The sequence below is a fragment of the Varroa jacobsoni genome, unplaced genomic scaffold, assembly GCF_002532875.2.
Source record: "Varroa jacobsoni isolate VJ856 unplaced genomic scaffold, vjacob_1.0 scaffold_27, whole genome shotgun sequence".
Classification (NCBI taxonomy): domain Eukaryota; kingdom Metazoa; phylum Arthropoda; class Arachnida; order Mesostigmata; family Varroidae; genus Varroa; species Varroa jacobsoni.
Window position 1 is genome coordinate 7,710 of NW_019212929.1, and position 20,553 is coordinate 28,262.

The 20,553-nt window shown below is 42.1% G+C and overlaps 1 protein-coding gene across 5 annotated transcripts in view; it reads left to right on the forward strand.

The window, feature by feature from the left end:
- The window catches only part of LOC111258986 (uncharacterized), a 70,853-nt gene that overhangs the window by 4,818 nt on the left and 45,482 nt on the right, over positions 1–20,553 (forward strand). Inside the window, exon 1 of one of the 5 annotated variants that reach the window (XR_015310392.1) lies at positions 14,768–15,311. The exons of the other annotated variants lie outside the window; for them this stretch is intronic. The gene's annotated coding sequence lies outside the window, so the exon portion shown is untranslated. Of the gene's footprint in view, positions 1–14,767; positions 15,312–20,553 lie in introns of those variants that run through there. 5 annotated transcript variants of the gene reach the window in all.

Sequence of the window (20,553 nt, forward strand, 5' to 3'; positions counted from 1 at the left end):
CTGTGAGCAGACGGCCTCGGTCAGATCTGGCGGCCATTAATGAAGAAGAGGTTCTCTTTTTGACAAAAGCAGATAAGAGTACCAACTATCAGTAGTCTGCTGATACTATCACAACCGTAAATAATACCAAATGAAAGAGAGACAGCGTATATATATATATATATATATATATATATATAGAATACAATGTGCAATAGATAAAAATGGAGAGAGAATTTAGAACGTTTGGGTGCCGACTGCTGATTGCATAGGTGCACTGTAATCTTTACAAGCTGAAATATGGAAGGCAATGAGCGATGTAAAATCGTGCGATTTTCTGGGAATGGTATTGGAAGACTATGGGATAGGGTGGGGTGATCATTTGACTGGGCGGGATTATTTGGGATGTATATAAAGCGCGCGCCGTAAGTGGCGTACTGGGAAGATTTTGGGTACTTTAAGGTGAAGAGGATGGAAGACTGTCGAGGAAAAGAAGACACGCTAACATAATCACCACACGGCGTTACTAATAAACAGAATAATGGTGACAGACGATGCCAGATAAAAAAAAAAAGGTAAAAAGCGGAGAGACGGAAAAGGATGGAGCGGAAATGATAACGAGACCGAGAAAAAGAAAATATCTGCGATAATATATTTGCTTAAATAAAAAAGCAACGTATGTTAAAACCTATTCATGTTAACGCGTTTTCAACTACATAGATATCTAACCCCAACTAAACACTACGTAGTTTTACATTATGGCCAAATTAGTCTCCCATACGGTGAGTCGTAAGTAAGAATTGTAGTTCGTGGAGTTTTTATAAACAAAGATGGCAGAACCATAAAAGATTTCTTCGAAACAAAAGAAACACTGAAATGTGTGTTGATATTTAAACATATATCAATGCGGGATTGTTTGTCAAACACAGGGTATTACAAAAAACTTTTTTTTAAGTGAACCTACGCTCTACGTTAAAGGCGTGTTTTCTAATTATTCTAAACCACAGTTGTCTCTTTACAATGTCGCCTATACGCTTAATGGTCACTTAATCAACAAAAAACCAGTCAGTTTAGTACTTATTCAATTTTGGCTTGCTCGTTACTGAGGTAATAAAAAAAGAAAAATGGATTTTTAATTTTCCTTATTGTTCTTTGTGGCGCCCGATAATAATATCATACCTTCATGTACCTGTGTCTATCTATTTGGAAGAATGCATTGGTGCAATAAACAGCTTGAGGGTTAGATTTATAGGAGCGTTCAGGGCTAGATGTGACGCTTGAAAGTAGTAGTCAAACCTATAAATCAACCTGTTAATATTTGTAGTATGTTGCATAACCTAATCTATGGGACAATATTAATCTTTAGCAGCAATTATAATCTACGACAAACCGGCTACATAAACTTTATAAAGGCTGTTTGTCTAGGAGCGGAGTATTATTTAGACTAAGTGGCACAAATATTGAGAGAATACATTATAATGAACATTTACTAAGACGCGCATCGCGTTATGTTATATAGTTCTAACTGTAACTAGTAAAGTAAAACGTATTGCATCTACGGAAATGTTAGCAATATATAAAAGCTACTATTGGCATGATAATCAAAAGGTTATTTAGACTGTCTTATTAAAATTATTAGGTTGCGCGTTCGTAGTGAGTCACTTCAGGGTACCACGCCTCCAAGGTAATTGCCTCGCTGGTAAACTAGCAGAACAGAATGAATATTATCAGATTTCAGAAGAAATAGTCTACGGTAAATGATAGATACTTCTATAATATTTATGCGCAAGTTATTTAGTGAATTTTTACTAAAAATTATTCTAGAAAGAAAAAAATACTAGGTTTAAAATGAAGCCGCGTGCATATAGTGGGCTTGTATCTTATCAACTTTGAAAGAAAACGTTTGCTAAGGCATACTATAGTCTGATACATGTAGACTGAACCTGAATATCTTACGAGCAGTTACGCTTATAACCTGATCTGATTACAGCCTGCTCCAAAGGAGCACACCAGCCTTAAAGATTTCGAGTTTTACATATGGTATTGCTATTGAGCATTGCTCGAGACGGATGGCCTCTGGCACGAATGAAATACCTCAGATGTTTGTCAAAAAAAAAACTTTTATTTGTAGTAATAGTATATATCAATTACCGTGAAAGGTTGCTAATACAGAAATTCAATCTGACGTCTAGTGAAATACTTTATTATTATAATTTTTTTTTCCGGTTTTTGTTCAAATGTGTGCGGTATTCTCTGAATAAGGGGAAATAAAATTGTTATCATTGTAAGCACCGAATTTGATTAACGTTCCTTAGGATTGTGTAACTTAACAAGCAATACGGAGTTTACCCTTGGTTGTTGCCGTTTCACAGCATTTATCCGGCCTAGGCAGCGTTGAAGACAGGTCTTATGGAAATTTGTTCCTCGATAAACGCTATGGTAATCTCTTCTCAAATTTGTAGCTATTAATCGCTAAATTTTCTCTATAATAACAGCTAATGTCCGACGATGCTGTTGACGATTTGGAACCGTAACAGTATTCGGTCTTTACGTCGCTTATGTCCATATCGCAGCGTTCCTACATAGGAAACTGCTAAATTACATCTTATCCCAGTTGAAGAATTTACCGAAATACTATACACCTAGGCTCCTACGTCCCACTTGTTGTACGTTCGCGCCCATATACGGATTCGAAAGCAGTGAATTCGTTGGCCATTACTATCTATAAGCCAGTTAAAATCGTAGTTTGTCTATTTTTAATTTTTTCATTACTTATAGCTTTCCGATATCTTGCAGTTGCGAAGATTATTGCACCGTACCATTTAGAAGCCAACTAATAGATAACGTTAAACGTATGGACCATAAAGTGGGGCAGAAGATGAAAAAATTATAAGATGGTGCTTCTTTTAAAATGAATCTATCATTTATATTTTTCGATATGCATTGGTAATATGTAGAACAAGATTTTTCGACCTTTCAAAAAAACACCAAAAAACTCCGTGTGCGATTTTGTCTCGATCGAAGGACGCCCAGTCGCGTCCTGGTTTCCAGCGCACGCGTGGGGATCATCAATGGAAATATAGCAAACTAATAGTAAAACCGTTTTAAGATCAAAGTAACCATCTCTGTTTAATGACGAAACAAAATAAGGCGATCGTGAATGGATGAGCTGTGGTTGAGCACTCTCAGATCGCCTCAGAGATTTATGTCGAGTACTCCATGACCAGTGCGGCACCTGTCTTAAATTCATTCAATCAATCAAAGTCTATTTTTTGAACCCAATTACCTAAATAATACGCTTAACTAAAAATCAATATCTATATATAGAATATACAAGCACAAAAACGGCAGTCATGAATAAGCAGAAATAACAATTGCTGCAAATCATACTGGAGTCCCACACTTATCTGTAAGAGTACCTTGTGCTTTTTATAACATCTAAAATTCAAACTGCAAAGCTCAATTCGCTTCTTTTCCAAGATAACGTCGCCGACAAGATTTGCAGTAGAAGGGAAAAAAAAAAGAAAAAGCTGGACATTGTGGACATCGGACTATGTTCCTTTGTGTTATGCGTCTCATTGTCCCTTTTGCTACTACTGCATTCATCTTCCATCTTGGGTTTCGCTATGGGTTCACACAGCATAGCTAGCTGTCTCAATAGGACCTCTTGACTTCCAGCCGTTCGTTTTGAATGGCTGAATTTGTGGTCACTATTGAACAAGCACTATTTGCGCACCCGCGTTAAACCGGGACAACCTTTCCCGTTGCTTTGGAGCAACAATTGCGCGCGACTTTTCAAATGTCTCATTGTAACTATTTCCCCATTGTACGGACACCCTGCAACATCCGATCTGCGTTGTCACATTTTCAGCTAGTTCTTTGTTTTTTCGTTAATGAGTGTCACTTTATTAAACTTAGGTAAGTTTATGTGTAAATATTAGAAATGCGAACAGCCAGTCGAATGACAAACATCGCTAAACGAAAATAGGCTACCGGTTAGAGACATATTTGCTTCCAACATCTTACCAAAGAGTTCAATCTAAAGCAAAGTCAATGTTTCTTGCCGGCATCTATATGCTATCTGTTTAATCGTACTAATCCGTTCGCTTAGATCATTTCTTACTTCTATGGAACAAAGGAACGAACTGATTCTGTTCGACTGGTGCACAGAAAGATTTACTTAAACAATTACATCATATTCATACCGTCGGCATGGCGAAGTGTTGCTGATCGTTGTTGCGACGGTCGTTTCCTTCGAGCTGACGCAAACAAGATAAATTAGGGGAAGAGTAAATTTCTTGGATCCATTTTGGGTCCCGAAAATACTCAGTTGTTGAGAACGGGCATGTCACTCCGCTTCTTTTTTAACACCTTCGACGGCACGAAGCGGCTGAAATTCTCACGTGATATTACCACACTTTAGTTCTGTAACGCTTTGGATTATTCTATTGACTTCTTTTTTCTCCAAGGATAAATGTCTAGCCATATACTATGACTCAACGTTGTCATGCGAAAACCAGCTCCAGTACAAAATTCGTTCGAGTGGTCGCTCGCTCGCTCGCTCGCTGAACGGTGTCGCGTACATCTAATCCAAGGTTATACAATCACAGATCGTGTGTGCGTTTTCGTTATTGCGAGTAAATGTTTCGAGATTTGCCTCCGGAACTGGCGTTAAGCGTCGTTCGAAAGGCATCGCTTGAAACAAAGCGTGTCTACGCCCGGTTTCGAACCGCGATCCTCTCACGTATCCCCAAGTTGAGTAGACATACGCGTCGTCATAGAACCATGCTTCATATATATATAACTGGGCACCACGACACATCTAATTTTTCGTGTCGTTTAGAGCTTGTACCTAAGCACCTATAATGTCCCGTTGGCAGTTTTTTGTACCTCTCTTTCCTTCGAAATAATTCTTTACGTGTGAACTTGAAGCTAAAAACAACTGGGCTAGTTGTTTTAAGCAGTAAAAGTCTGTGTGTCGGTGTGTGATGTCACTGATCGGATCTGCAAAAAAATATAGACAAACTATACGTGTACGTTACGTGGCGAAAGCCTTTTTTCGCTTGCGCTTGTCGTTATCCTATGAAACGAGTCGCCAAAGTGATTCATTTGTTTTTTTTTTCAAAAATATGGCCGAAAAAAATATCTGCCATCTTTTTGAAATGTGGGAAATCTAGGTATTATCATCGTTTTTCGTTAGTTCGTTTTTTTTTTTTTCGTTTTCTTAAAACAGCAGGTACTCGCAGAATCTTTATAACTGATGTGAAGCGAGGCGCTTTGTAGTTCGCGGAATCAACGGTTATTAAGATTATTTGATAACCTGACCTTGTAATCGTGGAGAATACACACTTTCATCGACAGACCGTGGGAAACGCACACTCCATTGAGGTCAGATAGTAGCCATGGCTACTTTATCGCATTCAAAAGAACAATTATCTTCGCTCTAGGATCCAGTTTAACGATCTTCTTCGAGGATAGTTGAATTCTACTAGATCCAGGTTGAGATTGGAACGACATTATTGGTAATCACTGCCGCAACGGGTGTAACGAACATAAATTTAAGTTCATTACTCTAACGACTCCCATGCTTGTGGGGGAAGTCCATTGCGCCGGATAGATTTAAGCGACGATGAAAAATATAATAATAAAAAACAACACGTTTATCTTAATACTAACGACCTATGAAATAACGTCAAGGTGCCAATGATCAGAGAAAACACATCGATATACCTAGGAAAAATATTGAACAATTAAAATTCCCACTTTCTAAACTAGCTTCGTCGTATCATACGTTCAATGTTCCTACAAGAGTTACACAAACTGAGTTACCTTTTTTCAACTCAAGCGCGTTTTGCGTATAGTGACGATATCAAGTATTGCCGATTTTTGGTTTAATAGACCTGCCGTAATCGATACCAAGTTAGATGGTCCTGATCCCGCTACAACAAGTTACAAATTTCACATAAGTAAGAAAAGCTTTCTTTAATCTCGTCATCAGCAAAAGGGAGAGCAAAGCGAAAGCGTTCCGCCTTTCGTTTCCTGGATTGTTGTCAGCGTCGAGCGTCTATCTATCTTCATGGCTTTTGTGCTTCAGCTATCAAACACAGTTCGCAGTAGCTATCCATCGATGGGTAGCATACTCGAATAAAGAGCCGGAAACGACCACACTTCGGGTCGATTCGACATGCAAAAGTAGTGAATTGTGTAGGCGAGCGTCACTGGCAGCTCTATAGCTGAAGCAAAAGGAAAATAGACTTAAGTCTTGCTTGTATACACCGAATGATCAAGGAAAAATCGCTTTGTATTGCCCTTCGTACACACTTTTTATTTAAAGCGTTTCAATTAGTAGAGATCACCATTGCCGACAGTGACATTTCATCAAACACTTTGATACCTTGTAGTCGAACGATCCCCTACGAAGTCTGTATAGTAAACGGGTTACGAAAGTCAGGTGAATTAAATTGATCCTTCTACAACAGCACACATTATATACTTCCATAAAAATAAATACCTAAATCATATTTGCAGTGCCAACGAATAGTACGTGCACTTGGAAGGCTAAGGTAATAAGGCTAGGGTAGCCGGTTCCCTTAGTGCGTAGAGGACAAGCGATGGCCGGCGGACGTACGGTGTCTTCATGTGTTCCACGGCGCTGTAGTTACGGGTCAGCAGATTTTTTTTTTTCTAAAAATGTTAAGGATGATCTCCTAGTTCGATTCAGGGCATGCTCAGACCTGTTCACACTAAAGGCATGAATGACTTACATTTCTAGCTGCGTCCACCGGTACCCAGCTTAATCTGTTGACGAGTTAAATTAAGCAGCGATTAGAAAAAAAATTGTTTGCTTTTAAGCAATACAAGTATGAGTAAAGAAAAAAATTGCAGATAGTTACCAGTCTGCTTCCTAACGATCAGGCAATGGATTCTGTGCAGAATTTTTGCAATATGAATGCTGCTAATGAAACTGATGATAAGTACACTGTCATGATATCAGAATGTCGGCAGAAAGGGTCGCTCACGTCACTCCCGCTAAGAACCATAAACAAGAGGAAGTTGTATGTATGTATGTATGGTTTAACCTAAGTATTATTATATTGGTTTACTTCTTCTAATCCGGTCAAGTCAATAAAATGTATCTTCAGTTAAAAAAATTGATCAGTACTTTTATCAACACTGAAAAACTAATATAAGCTAAGTGTCCGAATTTGCTAGGTATCAAAAATATCGACACGACCATAGCTACAAAGCCATTTCAATTAAACAATTCATCAGTATTTATACGCGTGTAGTTCTAGGCAATAAAAGTAGAGCCGACTGTTTACGATTTGAAATCGTGTAACGCAACATATAAGCCTTCAAGAAAGTATGGCTTTGTTATGCGAAACGGTTCTTTGGCTGTTGTTGTTATTATTATTATTATTATTATTCTTCATACTTACAATATTCCATCGTGTACGATATTCACAAACAGGCGAGCCATCTGAAAAGAAAAGTATAATAAGACTATTTCGCGACACCTTTTCCTAGCCTTCGACCACAACCCGGCAACTGGAGGCAATCCGAAGATGACTAGAGGGCTAACAGAAACAACTACGAAACCCCCTGTTCATAACTGCTCGTATAACTCAACCTGGCTGTCTAAACTATAAATCTACAAATGCATGTAAAATAACCGCACCGAAAATCAGGCTCCCGGACTTTATTATCGTAAGGGATCAGTACCGTTGATGGTGAATGCAGACGCCTATCGGTAGTTAGCCGTATGTCAGATCTATAGCACCTAACAAAAAATTAATTAATATATATTAATTAACAAAAACAAGACGTGTCTTGTGGACCTGTCTCACTTGACGTCAAAATGATCCGCCGTGCAATCAAATCTATGTTAAGGCAGTAAAATTTTAAATTTTCCCATTTTAAAATTTTAAACCCAAGTTTTAAATCATTTAGATACTCATATATTTGAAGAGCGTGCTTGTAAACTAATCTTATGTATTATGAAGAAAACAATTAAAAAGTTCATGCTATCAGCTGATCGTTAGTGCTACCCCTTTGGGAATCTGAAAACTAAATTTGCGATTTAATAAATAGGTTAAGCAATAAGACCTGTTTACTTTAAATACTGTAGCATCATTTGTTTCCTGCAGGGAAGTAGCTCAATTTCACATGACTCCAAAGTACAATCAGCTGCAACGAGTTAAAACATCTATATAGTGTGAATATGTCGTACGTTTTTGCAAGAACTTCTTTCTCTTCAAGCGGTGCGCCGTACCATAAAGCTTTTTGACAGAGACCCCGATATTTCGCTGCTAGAGACTGAACTCATCAGAACGTAGCAAATAGATTTTTTTAACGAATAGATCTAACCGGAATCATTACCGTTTTTTGCTGGTTCAAATTTGCATTATATCCGGCATCGCACCTAAGCAGTACGATGGTGCAGTTCTAGCGTATTTACCTATTGATCTTACCGACAGTTGATATGGCCTAAGTTCGGGTTCCCGTTATAACCTGGCGGGTAACGTATTTGCCTGCTAATCTTAGAGACATATTGCGGTCTAGGTTCGTTTTGTGGTGGGAGTCAATCGTCTGATGGGACGTCCAAAGACAATACTGGACGTAAAACTCGGAAGACAGAAAGGTTTGGGTGCGTGTGGAGACCCACTTCAAGCCACCAGTAAAATTCAAAATAGAAAAGACGATATGTCAGTACAGGAACCCATCGCTGCCTTTAGACTGCCTCCTTCTATTAAACTTTTATCGCAACATGATTTGGAGACAGCATTTCATTGTTGTCCCAATGCCTATCGTAGAGGGGACCTCGTCAGTTATCAAGTGTGTTAAGTTAATAATAATTATAGAGAAAACGTTGTAAGATATGCGCCCTTTCAGGTTGTTACAACATTTGCCATTAAAATATCGGTCGTAGCAGCCTTAAGCTAGAAAACCAACAGGACCTTCTCCTAGCAAACAATTTCGAAATTATTCTCCGATGGAAGATGCGACTAGATTTTTGTTGTTTTCGACGTAGAGCTCTGATCACGTCGGGTTATCGGTCGTCTACTCATATCATCACATGATCTCGCTCGTTCTTGGAACATTTATAATATTGCAACCTGACTATTTCTCAAGGACTACGACGGCACGTGTGTCTTGGTTCCTTTTCAATAGGTTGTCTTAATTAAAAAGGACGTAACACAAGCATTAAAGAGGAAGACAGGGTACGCCTGAGATATGATAAAATTCAAGTCTACCATTACGGAAAAGTTCGACAGTTTAGAAGAAAAGCACACGTGTAATATATATGAGTAATAAGTGCTTGTAGATGCAGGTGTATCAATACAGTGACTACATCCATAACGTGTTGAAACAATTAGGATTCAGATCAATCGATATGATAGATCAAACATTATGTAACTTAGCTAGGCAGATGGCCAATTAATATCGTCCAAATGTCTCGTGGACTTTCTCAAGCCATATTCAAAATTGAGCGGGCTCGTTGCAATCCGTTAACGTTCGCTAACGTTTTCCAACACACGTTTTGTTTAATTTCCAACACAGTTCTTATTTTAAAGTCAGCGTTCCGAATATCTATACGGGCCGATAAACAGTTCATTCATACAATATCGCTTTATTTCGGGTAGGTTCGTTGCTTGCCGTAATACCTAACAGCAGTTTTACGGACGTAAAACTCAAAGCATTGCATATAAATCATTGTAATTCTGGTGAGCATTTGTCGAATAGCCCCATGTGTCACTTGATCTTGGTTCAAGGAGCGAAACAAATAATCCATCTTATAAAGTTTCACAATATTGTACTACTGGTACAGGTAGGTCTTTGTACGCTTCAAAATATTCATTCAGACATCATAATAATAAGGAAGTCGCATAGATCTTTTTCTTATAGAACATCGAAATTTTTCCGGGTAGAGCTGAAAACTCCTCCGAAGAAATCATGTTTACAGTCAGATGTAATTTGTTCTATTCTTGAAGTCAATTCAAATTTGATTCACAGGATAATGTTGTATTCCAAGCTAACAACAATAACATTTCATATCAGCCACATAATTCCAAAAATTATTTTTGCTTTTTTGTTTAATTTCATTGTGTTAATATTTCCTAGATAGATGTATATCAACTATCGTATGATAATCGTGGTACTCAGTCTAACTTTGTTCTACTCTAATTCACTATAACTTTATGATTAATGTCTGCGAAAAGACCTTTACGACATATGCGATTACTTTTACCAGTCCACCAGTTATATTGCTCAAGCCTCAGGCCAGATCCTATCAGCGTCAAGTAGAAAGGTCTTCGGTCAGTCTCATTATGTGCATTGGTAAAGCCAGGGCTGTCTGGGTCCCTGCCATCAGCCCCGGCTCGCTGCACTTGGGATTAACTCTTGGGGTAAAAACTCGGCTTCGTTCACCGGAGCTCGAAGATAGACCTTCTAGGTTCTCCGGTTTGGTCTCATCTATAGCGTTTTCCTCGATTTGCTGCGACCCCTCTTCGCTCCCCAACTTCGCTTAGGCCCCCCATTACGGGAGGGCCTGAATCCAAATGAGCCGTCGGGGAGCTAAACAACCAATAGTATTTGCTGATTCAGCGATTCCACCCGCCCGCCTGAGCACCCGAAGCAGGGCTCCCCGCAGACAGTCCGGCCGTCCGGGCCCTACGGGCCGCTGTCGCCAACTCAGAGCCAGCCTCCATGAGGCTCCGCCCCGAAAGTTCTCTGTACGCGCGATATGTGCATTTTTCCCTTTCTCCCCCTCTCACCCGCACTCCCTTTCCGCTTTGCGTTTTAGAAGAAGAACGTTTCGCACAGGAATAGCTTCTACTCAGCGGGAACAACGACCATCCCTCTCCCAGCTCTGCGACTCTTGGCCAAACAAGGGGTTACTACCCGTACCCCCCGGATGAGTTGCTAGGACCCGAAACACGAACGTATCGTTGCTTTACGATAGCTTTCCTCCTTTTCTCCTAGGCACACTTCTTCGGTCCTGCGCTAAGTTGCGCTCTTGTGAAGGTAGCTTTAGTGAGGGGGGGGGAGCTGGTGGGCCACCAATTACTCTTGCCCAGGCTGGCTCCCTTACCCGACACTTCGGAGCATCAAATTCCCCGCCATTTTTCGCCCCGCCAGACAACACCAGAACGTAAACTAATAGTCCCCGCTGGCTATGGATACAATCGTGAAGCACGAGGAGTGCATGAGACAGAAGAAGGAAAATGGCTGCCGACCGTAGACTAATGCAACTGCTCCTTCCACTGCTGCCGCCGCCGCCGCCGCTTGTGTTGCGAGATAAGATATTGAACGCTTAATGTTATGTAGTGTCTGTCATCTGACATTATTTCTGTCAAAGACCCAGATGCAGATTAATAAAGAAAAATATAGGTAATTCTGCTCAGTTCGGTCCTATTCTGCAATATATCTAAAAATTGCAAATTCCAAAATATTTTTTGCTTGGCATTTTCTTAATGGATCGAAATACCGAATTAGTTACCTGATTTCACGTACTGTTACGCCGTAAGACGACGATATGATGCTCAGTCCGACAATGACGTGATTTATTATAGAGCTACCGTTGTAGCGTTCCACGCCTTCTCAGGTATATCTATCAGATTAGGTAGGCTAGGCAAACATTCAAATTATCGCTTTCATTAGCTAAAACCAGCCATCAGTTGAAACGTATATGCTTATATATATCCATATAATTCATATATAATAATAATAATAGAGTCGAAAATACCCAGAGCTTTTCTGACTTTTATTCTGACGCTATTTCAGAATCTTTTTATTATTCCCTTTGTATTTGAATGTGCCCTGCAAACAATGCCGACTCTGTCTTTGTGTATTTTTCGAGGCAGTTCAACCCTTGTTTTCATCATCTTGATCGAAGGATCCCATTTTCGTCCCGTTCCTGTTTATAATAAGTATATATATTTGTACGCATATTAGTCCTTTGGCTATTAAGATTTTACTGCAACGCGTATCGGCTCGATTCGAAAGCGGGATGTGTTTTTGTTGCGAGTATGTTTCACACGAATGGAAAGCTTCTAAATCCCGTCGTGTGTCTGTGTGCATTTATCTAATTCCATGTATCATATCAGTGTTTTCAACAGTAACAGTAAATTAGTAATCTACACGTCTAAAAAATATCGTATCCTAAACCACCTAAGAATACATCTTACAGTTCACTATATCGTCACGAGCATATTGAGGCGGGGATACTCCGTGTACCGCCGCTACCACTGCTACTTAATCTGTCAGCAGACAGCGTGTCTCATAATAAACAGTCACAGCTACTGTCGCTGGCGGTCTCATGACCGCTTCAGATGCAGCAGGTTGCCTGGCAAGGCCTATCTGAACGAGCAGCGAATCTTTTATCCCACGTACCTTCTCGCTCACTGACTCTCTCTCTCCCAAAAACACACACATCTTGGCGTGTTCTCTGTTAATAAAGACGGGATCAAAAAATGCGACCTTGTCTGTATGAAAAACGCAAATGTAGACGTAGTGCGCTCAATAGAGTTTGTTTCGAGGGTTTGAACGATTTGTCTTATAGCATTCCGGAGATCAGGAGCCTGCGAACGGTCATTGGTAGTAACAACGGTAACAGTAAACGACAAAGGACAGGGGCCGATTTTCGACAAACGACGAACGACGGCAGGACGACAAGATACTAAGTTTCTCTATATTAACTAGAGCACTGTAGTGCGCGGGCAGGTCTCCCTATTTCTAGGTTTTCTCTCCGATTGGCGCGTTTCTATGGCAGCTATTGTTTGCCAGCGCTAGTAGACCGTTGCTAACGTTTCGTGGACTTCCTTTCGGTTCGTCTGTCGGCATCAATTAGCTTTTGACATGGCCGCCAGCGGCACAGGTAGGCCGATAACCCACGGACGACTGGGCTTGCCACTAACGAATACAGCCTGCACCCGCACCTAGAGAGGTCGGAGAAGGAGAGAACCCGTAGCCGAAGAAGGAAAAAAGGCAGTAACTAAAGGAAATGGAGAGAGCGGTAATCGTCGCTAGTCGCTGGCCTATTGCTGCTGGTCCCTAGGGGCCATTTTGTGGTAACCCTCAATGCTGCACAGAGAGCGGCCGGTCAGTTGGCCGTCTGGGCGCTGTGTCTCAACACAGTGCTGGACAGAAAAATTAACGCGGACACATACACACATCAATATGAACACGGTTTTTGACAGGTACGCATCAGCTCAAAATAAAATATATTTGCCCACCAATGCATCAAACTCTGTGTAGTAGGTTATCGTCAAGCTATACGCGGGTGATCCCGGTAGCCGTTGTTGCAATCACAAGAAATTCCGTCACTGCTGTTATTGCTGCACGGCAGGCAGTAACGCGATATGGTTACCCGCCCTGTCTGGGAATACACGAGAAAAAGATATCGGCAGGTAAAAGAAGATCAGGCTTATATGTACGGACTCTCGGCGAAAACTTTTCCGGAAAACAGAGTTCATCTTACTGAGCCGTTGTCATTCTGGAGAGTTGCCTTGGGTTATGCAATAAGAACGACGCCGACAGCACCCCCGCCACGGCGATGGTGGCGCCAGCTGTCTCGAAAAACTGGTACTACCTCCTTTTCTAATTGAGAATACAGAAAAGGAGGAAGGCAGCAAAGACGGGTTAGACAAAAAAAAGAAAGAATAATTATGTTCAGAAAACGTGCGAACGCGCAAGCGGTGTGGTCGTTCCTGATGCGTAAGGCCCACAAAATCATTTTGGTGAATCCTCCATTTTGGTGAGAAAGGGAACCATCGAAGCAGCGCTCCAATAGAAGCGGCTATTTCGCACGATTTAGAACCTAGAATCCAATTAGGCTTGATTCTTTCGCGTCGAGTAAATGGGGGTCAATCGTAATTCTGCTGCTGCAGATGTGAGCGATCCTCTTGGGCGATTTCGACTTTTCGCGCTCGCCTGCTACATTTACGTGTGATTATTAGGACGCTAGCAGTAGCAAACCGTTTTTATGTAGATATCAGAATGACAAAACATTTCGATGTTTATGCTGCACAGTTGGACAATGAAAGCTCGTCTACATAAAATGCATTGCACAATGTTGTAGCTCTGGGATATACTTTATCTTTACGTAGCGAAGTTATATCTTGGAAGTTATATTGCAACAGAACGGAAAATGCGTGAAAGAATGCGTTAGAAATTCGAGTAGATGCATAGTTACTATAATTTGTTTCGTTAAAAAATTTTCTCGTTTACAGACGATATAATTAGTCGGCAATATTGACTTTACTCAGTTATTGGCTCAGGCCTTGATTTGTGGAAACATTACCGAGGCCACAATTGCACATGACTGACGTATTCGGATCTCGAATGAATCAGGAATTTCCAACTCAAGCTGTCGCAAAACGAAGTTACTTTTTATAATCTGGTACAATATTGTATACACGGAATTCCCGTTGTTGCCATGTTATTCACTCGAATGCTTGGCTGCCTAAAACGTTACTAGGCCAAGCAAATGTAGAAGCGCGCAATAGCAGAACTATTTCCTTCTTCAGGCACAATACACACACAAATAACAAGAAAGACTTAAGGCAGACACTAGAAGCTGGAGCGAAATCGGCATGCAAATACACAGATGCGAGCCCTGCTGCAGACTACTCTTTACTGCTTGTTTGCCGCCGCGTCGCTCGCCTTCAACAAAGCGATTACAGGTGAGCGCAAATACTCGGTCTTTCTTGTTGAGCCCTCAAGTCACAATCTACTGGAAACGCTAACTGTGCCGATTGTGTTGTCGGTCCCGCTAGAATTACTGCAGGCTCGCTCATCTCGTTGTTACGCCTGCGGCAGCTGTTCTGCACCCTGGCGTGAACACAGTGCTGGACTCCCTGCCATTGAAACAGCTGGCTGATAGGTAAATGGTCACGTCGGCCTATATACATGTGCTGCTAGTTGTTATAATCACCTAGTTTTTTTGATATCGAGTGAGCAATGTCTTCGGTTAAAATCTCTTCTTCTCCCATGCCTGATGCTTCTGCTACGACCTATCGCTACGAACTATCTACCTATTGCTAGATCGTTGTAGGTTTTTCTGAGCGTCGCTCTCGGCTTTTAGCGGGTGATCATTCTCTAGCTCCCGGCACACGGATACACCACAAGTGCTACTGTTACTACAACAACTGAGAGTGAGTTGTCAGTAGTGAAGTGATCTTCGGCACTTTGGGCCGCGGCCCTTGCCGTCGCTCAAAACCAGGAACAGGCATTGACACAGCAAGCATCAACGGCGACCGGAAAATAGGGAAAAGGCAATGCGACGGCGGTCACGACGACGACAGCAAATGGAAAACGAGCGAAGAAGGCAGGTAGGGGAAATGCGCTCGCGCGAGCGGAGAGATGAGGGTCGTTCGACGAAATTTGCTTACAGTTTGTAGTCGACCAGGTAAGTCCGACAATCAACCGACTGTTGGCGACGACCGGTTCATTGTCGGACTTACCCGAATGACTAATGTTCCCTCGTATATAGCGTGCATTTTTTTGTCTGCACGCTCAAAGCATAACGCTACTCCTGTAATGACTGAATAATCTATGCAACGAATATATGCCTGGTACAGACAAGACAGAAGAAACGTAGATTGATCATCATGAACATAGAGAGTAATGATGAGTTAGCTTTCGTACGATTTGGAAAACCGTAGTATTATTTCGGGCGTGAAATTTTCAAGTTTAAAGTAGCATATATATAGAATAAATATACCGCCCAGTTTGTAACAAGTTCGCGTTAATCGATCTTCCGGAAAGGCAGTTTTGCCAACACACGTAGTCGTGCAAGCCAGACGAAACACCGTACTTTATCATACAGCGCACACTAAATTAGAATTATGTACCCTTTTTTTTACTCTAACCTTTTAGTGTTAGATAGAGCCGGTCCAGAACTGCAGACCATAGTCGGACGATGTCGTCTGAACATTAAGTGCTATAATAATATTATGTCTATCATCCGTCTCACATACGTATGCCAAGTAGGCTAGAATCTCCCTTACCGCGAATGCAACCGTTGATTGTGACGAAGTGTTACTGAGTATTTCCTTGTTATCCGTCAAAGCAGGCAATCTGCGTTGAGCAATTGTTATTCTATTTCCGTTTAAATAACAGTATCAAATGCGAACCAACGTGAGCTTACCAAAATCTCCCCATTAAACGAACCTTGTTGAAATCGATAAGCGAAAGAGGAGGTGCTGCGTCGTAAGGTCAGACTAGATATAATGGGCTGGATCGATGTTCGTTTTTTTGTCTCAGGATCGGATCTTCGCGTAACTTGACGTGCTATTGAAGAGACGATGGCCGATCTGATTGTGGCGCTGAACTTCAGCGAACAGCCTAACGACACAACACTAGCGTTCGAATAGCGAAGGTCATAACTAATTTCATCGGGTTCTATTCTATTCTAGCCATATCCCTGTAATGTAGCGAGACAATCTCTCAAAAGGATAAACTGCGGATTGGGCTGAATTGTAGCCCTGTTACAAATAATGATTTGTAGTAACAAGTTTCTATTTGAATATTTGCGCGTCTATAATGGAACATATATATATATATATATTGGCTAATCTGATAAACGTATCGACGTCTTTAGGATTCGCTTTAATTGAACCATTTAGCGGACAGTGTTCTTTGAGGGCCGTTTCAGATGAATGTCTCTATAACGAATTTCGACTCACTTCCATGAGTAAAGGTCCAGCTCCACGGGGTTGTCACACTATTATTAGTCTATTATTATGACATGCATGTTTCTCACGATGTTTCGTTGAGTGCCTGTGACAATGACTTCGCAAGTCAACGACCTCAACTACAGTAATTATTAAAACTATAGAGCCTGATGAATATGCAAGCCGAAGGTGGGTTAGTTAACTTTCTTATGAGTCAACTCACAATGCTTCCAGGATTATGGTCTCTGGCATTATTCATGTGGGGCATCACATATGGGAGTTCGAGCAAGTTCCAGACCAGCTTGTGGAAGTTCGCTTGAGCATGATCAAGCTATTCCAACTTCCTCAGCTCAAATAGATACATTTTTTTCCAAGATTCTTGTCGAGGCATCCGTCGGCTGTTTCGGAATTCAGGTGGATATCCTCGACAATAATAAATCAAGTTAGCACTAGAGCGAACCATATAAGGGCACTGCAAAAAGAAATTAGACACTGCCACCCATCGCTTTCCGCCCACGCATGGCATGTCGATTGTCCATCCAACAACACGGAACGATTGTATCGCTTGATGATCAGATTAAGAAAGAATTTTATTATTGCTCTCTGATGCTCGCTGGTTTTGTCATCAACTTGGCCGGTTAGCCAATGCCGTTAAATGACATCGGTAGACGTGGCTGCTGCGTTGTATGTTATGTCCTGCCATTGGCCTGATATCGGCCGCAGCCTAGCACTGCGATAGCAATATGTCGTGGTGGCTGGCTTCCACAAAGGGGTGTTATGAACTATTACGTTGATCGTCGTAGAACGATGACTTAACTTCATGGTGAGTATCCCAAGGCGGGGCCGAATTAGTCTCTATCTATTTGTATATTCTACTCCTGTCGTGTCCTCAATAGGTTTTCTGCCGCTTAGATCAGATTTTGCTGTTCTTGTTCAGATCGAAATGAGATGAGCCCGATTTTCTTTGATATCCCGAGTCTAGGCCACCTTTTCCCACGTTTTCTCCTGTATTTCGCCTAGTCTCCTTCCTTCGCTGCCTGCCGTTCAAGGTTTTTTGCCTGCCCTCTAGATTGCCGCTACAGGGCTTCATTTCTAGTTGTATGTCCCAGCTGCCGTAAGTGTCCTTTCCGTCACCATCCTCTTTGCGCAGCCGTTTAGTCTGCCGATCGTCACTGATCGGGTATGGATGGACTGAGTGTGATCTCTGTCACTAGTGACGAACTGACCGAATCTGTCCGGTAGGTTTTATTGCCGCGTTGACATTCGTAGCAGCAGTGGCAGTAGCAATGGCAACGCGGCAAGCGTCTGCAGGCCGCAGGCTAAGAGTGACTGCCTTGACGGTAGTCACCTCTCGTTCTTGCAGGAGGCTTCGGCTTGTCTTGGCCGATAAGGCGGCCTCAGTGAACGTCGCGTGACATATTCGCAAACATTCCGACAGTTAACGAGCACAGACAGGACGAACACGAGAATCAGCCCTGGAAGGCATAGGACTAAAGGGAGGGAGATGACGGGGTCGGCAGGCGCTTGCTTGCTTACATGAGCGGCCTACACTGCTGCTGCTGCTGCAGCAGCTGCAGCTGTCGATGTACTAACATTGCTTACTTAGCTGCTGATAGTCGCTAGGGCTTACCCATGTCCGCCTGGTGTCCGTGCGAGAGACATTACGAAAGGAGATCAGGCCCGATCAGGCCTGATCAGACCTGATCGAAACCCAGCCGCTGGGCCACGGTGCGTCGACCGCCGAGAGCGACTAAACCATCGAATTCAATAGGTCGGCCGCCAGACGGCGCATTAGTCAAATCTGGCCACAGCAGAAGACAGCGCCAAGAAGAAAAAGCGCCACATCGCTGTCTGCTTCGTTGTTGTTGCCATTTGTTTTAATCGTCGTCGTCGTCGTTGCTGTGTCCACTGTTTACGACTGATTCGCTGCTTTAACACACCGCCTTCGTACCGTTGGCGGCTCCCTGACATCGCAAAAACATCGGCTTCTTGTCTTCATCCCCGCCATCGTCGTCATATGAACTCTTTGTTTTATCGTCATGCGCCTAATAGCAGTACTAAAGGTAGCAGTAGAGATTGAGGCATCATCATCATAATGGTATCATCATTGCAGCTGCCCGAACGACTAATAACAGCAGCAGCGCCGCCATTGCCGCTCGAAAGGCGCAACAGAAATCAGTGATAGGCGAAGAAGAAACTACGATTATTACTGTTGCTGCAACTAATTGCATAGGGGTAATTCTTTATTGGAAAGACGAAGAGTTGTGAACGCGCGTCGTGGCCACTGCTCTTCCCGTAAGGCCGGCAGCAGCGGCGGCGGCGGCAGTAGGAACTGTGTGCGCAACTGAAGGGAGAACTCGAATTTTTTGAGGGCTGATTGCAAAAGACGAGAGACCTCAGCCAACTAATAAAGGAGATAGGATGGGAAGAAACGCTGCTATCAGACAGAAAAAAAACCTGTTAGCTGTAAACTTGCATTCCGCGGCTCATCCGCAGGGACCGGACATTGACTGTCGAAGTGATTTCAAGCGATCAGTTCGAGACAGAAACATAAAATGAAAAGGATAAAACGAATGAGTGAAAGACAACATAGAACGCAAATGAATCGTCTGCGAATATTAATCAAATAGACAAAACGTAGAATGATTATTGTGTGAATGAAAGATAAACAGAGGCATCAACTCTGGCTCTTTTTCCTTACACATCGTTTTATGCTTTATGCCTCTTGAAAAAATTGCCACGGCATAGAATCTCGCAGAAGAAACAGGTTTGACATGTACCTATATGTCTACGAGGCATCGAGTGCGCGTATCATATAGGATTATGCATCGTAGATTCATTATTAATGAAGTATTGCATATATTTGCCGAATGTGGAGCGGTCACGTACTGTCGGGATGATACCTATTGTGTGGCCGTATCGGTTCTGCTTAGAAAATATTAAGGGACACTGTTTTGAGGTTCGTCAGCGACAGGGTTCGCTAAATCCTACACGATTTGTGTAATCAAGAAAGCTGTTATTGGGGCATTAAGCGCGTTTTGCGGTGCACCGCAAGCACACTCGATACTGCACAGTCTTTAATGGATCAATTGCTAGTGCACTGGATGTTTCGACGTAAGTAGAGTTTCCAAAAGATCAAGAAGCTATTATGGAAGCTACGAAAAAAAATCTTCTAAAATATTCTACAAACTAACAGCAGTTTGATAAGAGATTGCCAAGTCATTTTCCGGTTTACCGGTATGTGTATTGATGATTCCGGCAATCATCGCTCGACAGCGGCAGTACAGGCGATCGAAAGGGCACCGCCCGCTATCAGCTAGAGGCTAGTTAGCGGCTACAGTGTATCGATCTCGATTCAGTTGCAATCTATTGGTTCGATTCCATTGGGACTTAACTAACACAAGTAAGTGGTAACAAGCGGTGGTCGAACGCCCAGGGCAACGCTAAGGATCTAAGCTGCTTCTCGAGGTCAAGCAAGGTAAAAGAACAGTGCCAAAGTTATCTGTCTCCAGGACTGGAGCAAAAATCTTCCGCATGTCCCATGATTAGACTAGCTTTCTGGGCCGCGTTTTGCTCACCAAGGTCAGTCTTAACTAGTCGGAGACTACACTCAACAGGTCGATTCGATATCGGCCTTTCCACGTTAGTGATACGGATGATCTACCATATCTTTTCGTGTGGATCTGTAGAGATTTGAAATGTCGTCAGGTTGAATGGTGCCTATTAGTTCGACTGTAAGCTGACAGACATAAGCCAAGTCGTAGGCCAAAAATAACATACAATCTTTGCTACCATCCAATTTGCTGAGAGGACCTAGGATTGACGCCTAACAGGAGATAAGAGAGGATTATCGCAGACCACTAAATGGAAATAGAGAGCTCTCGATTTTTGGGAACCA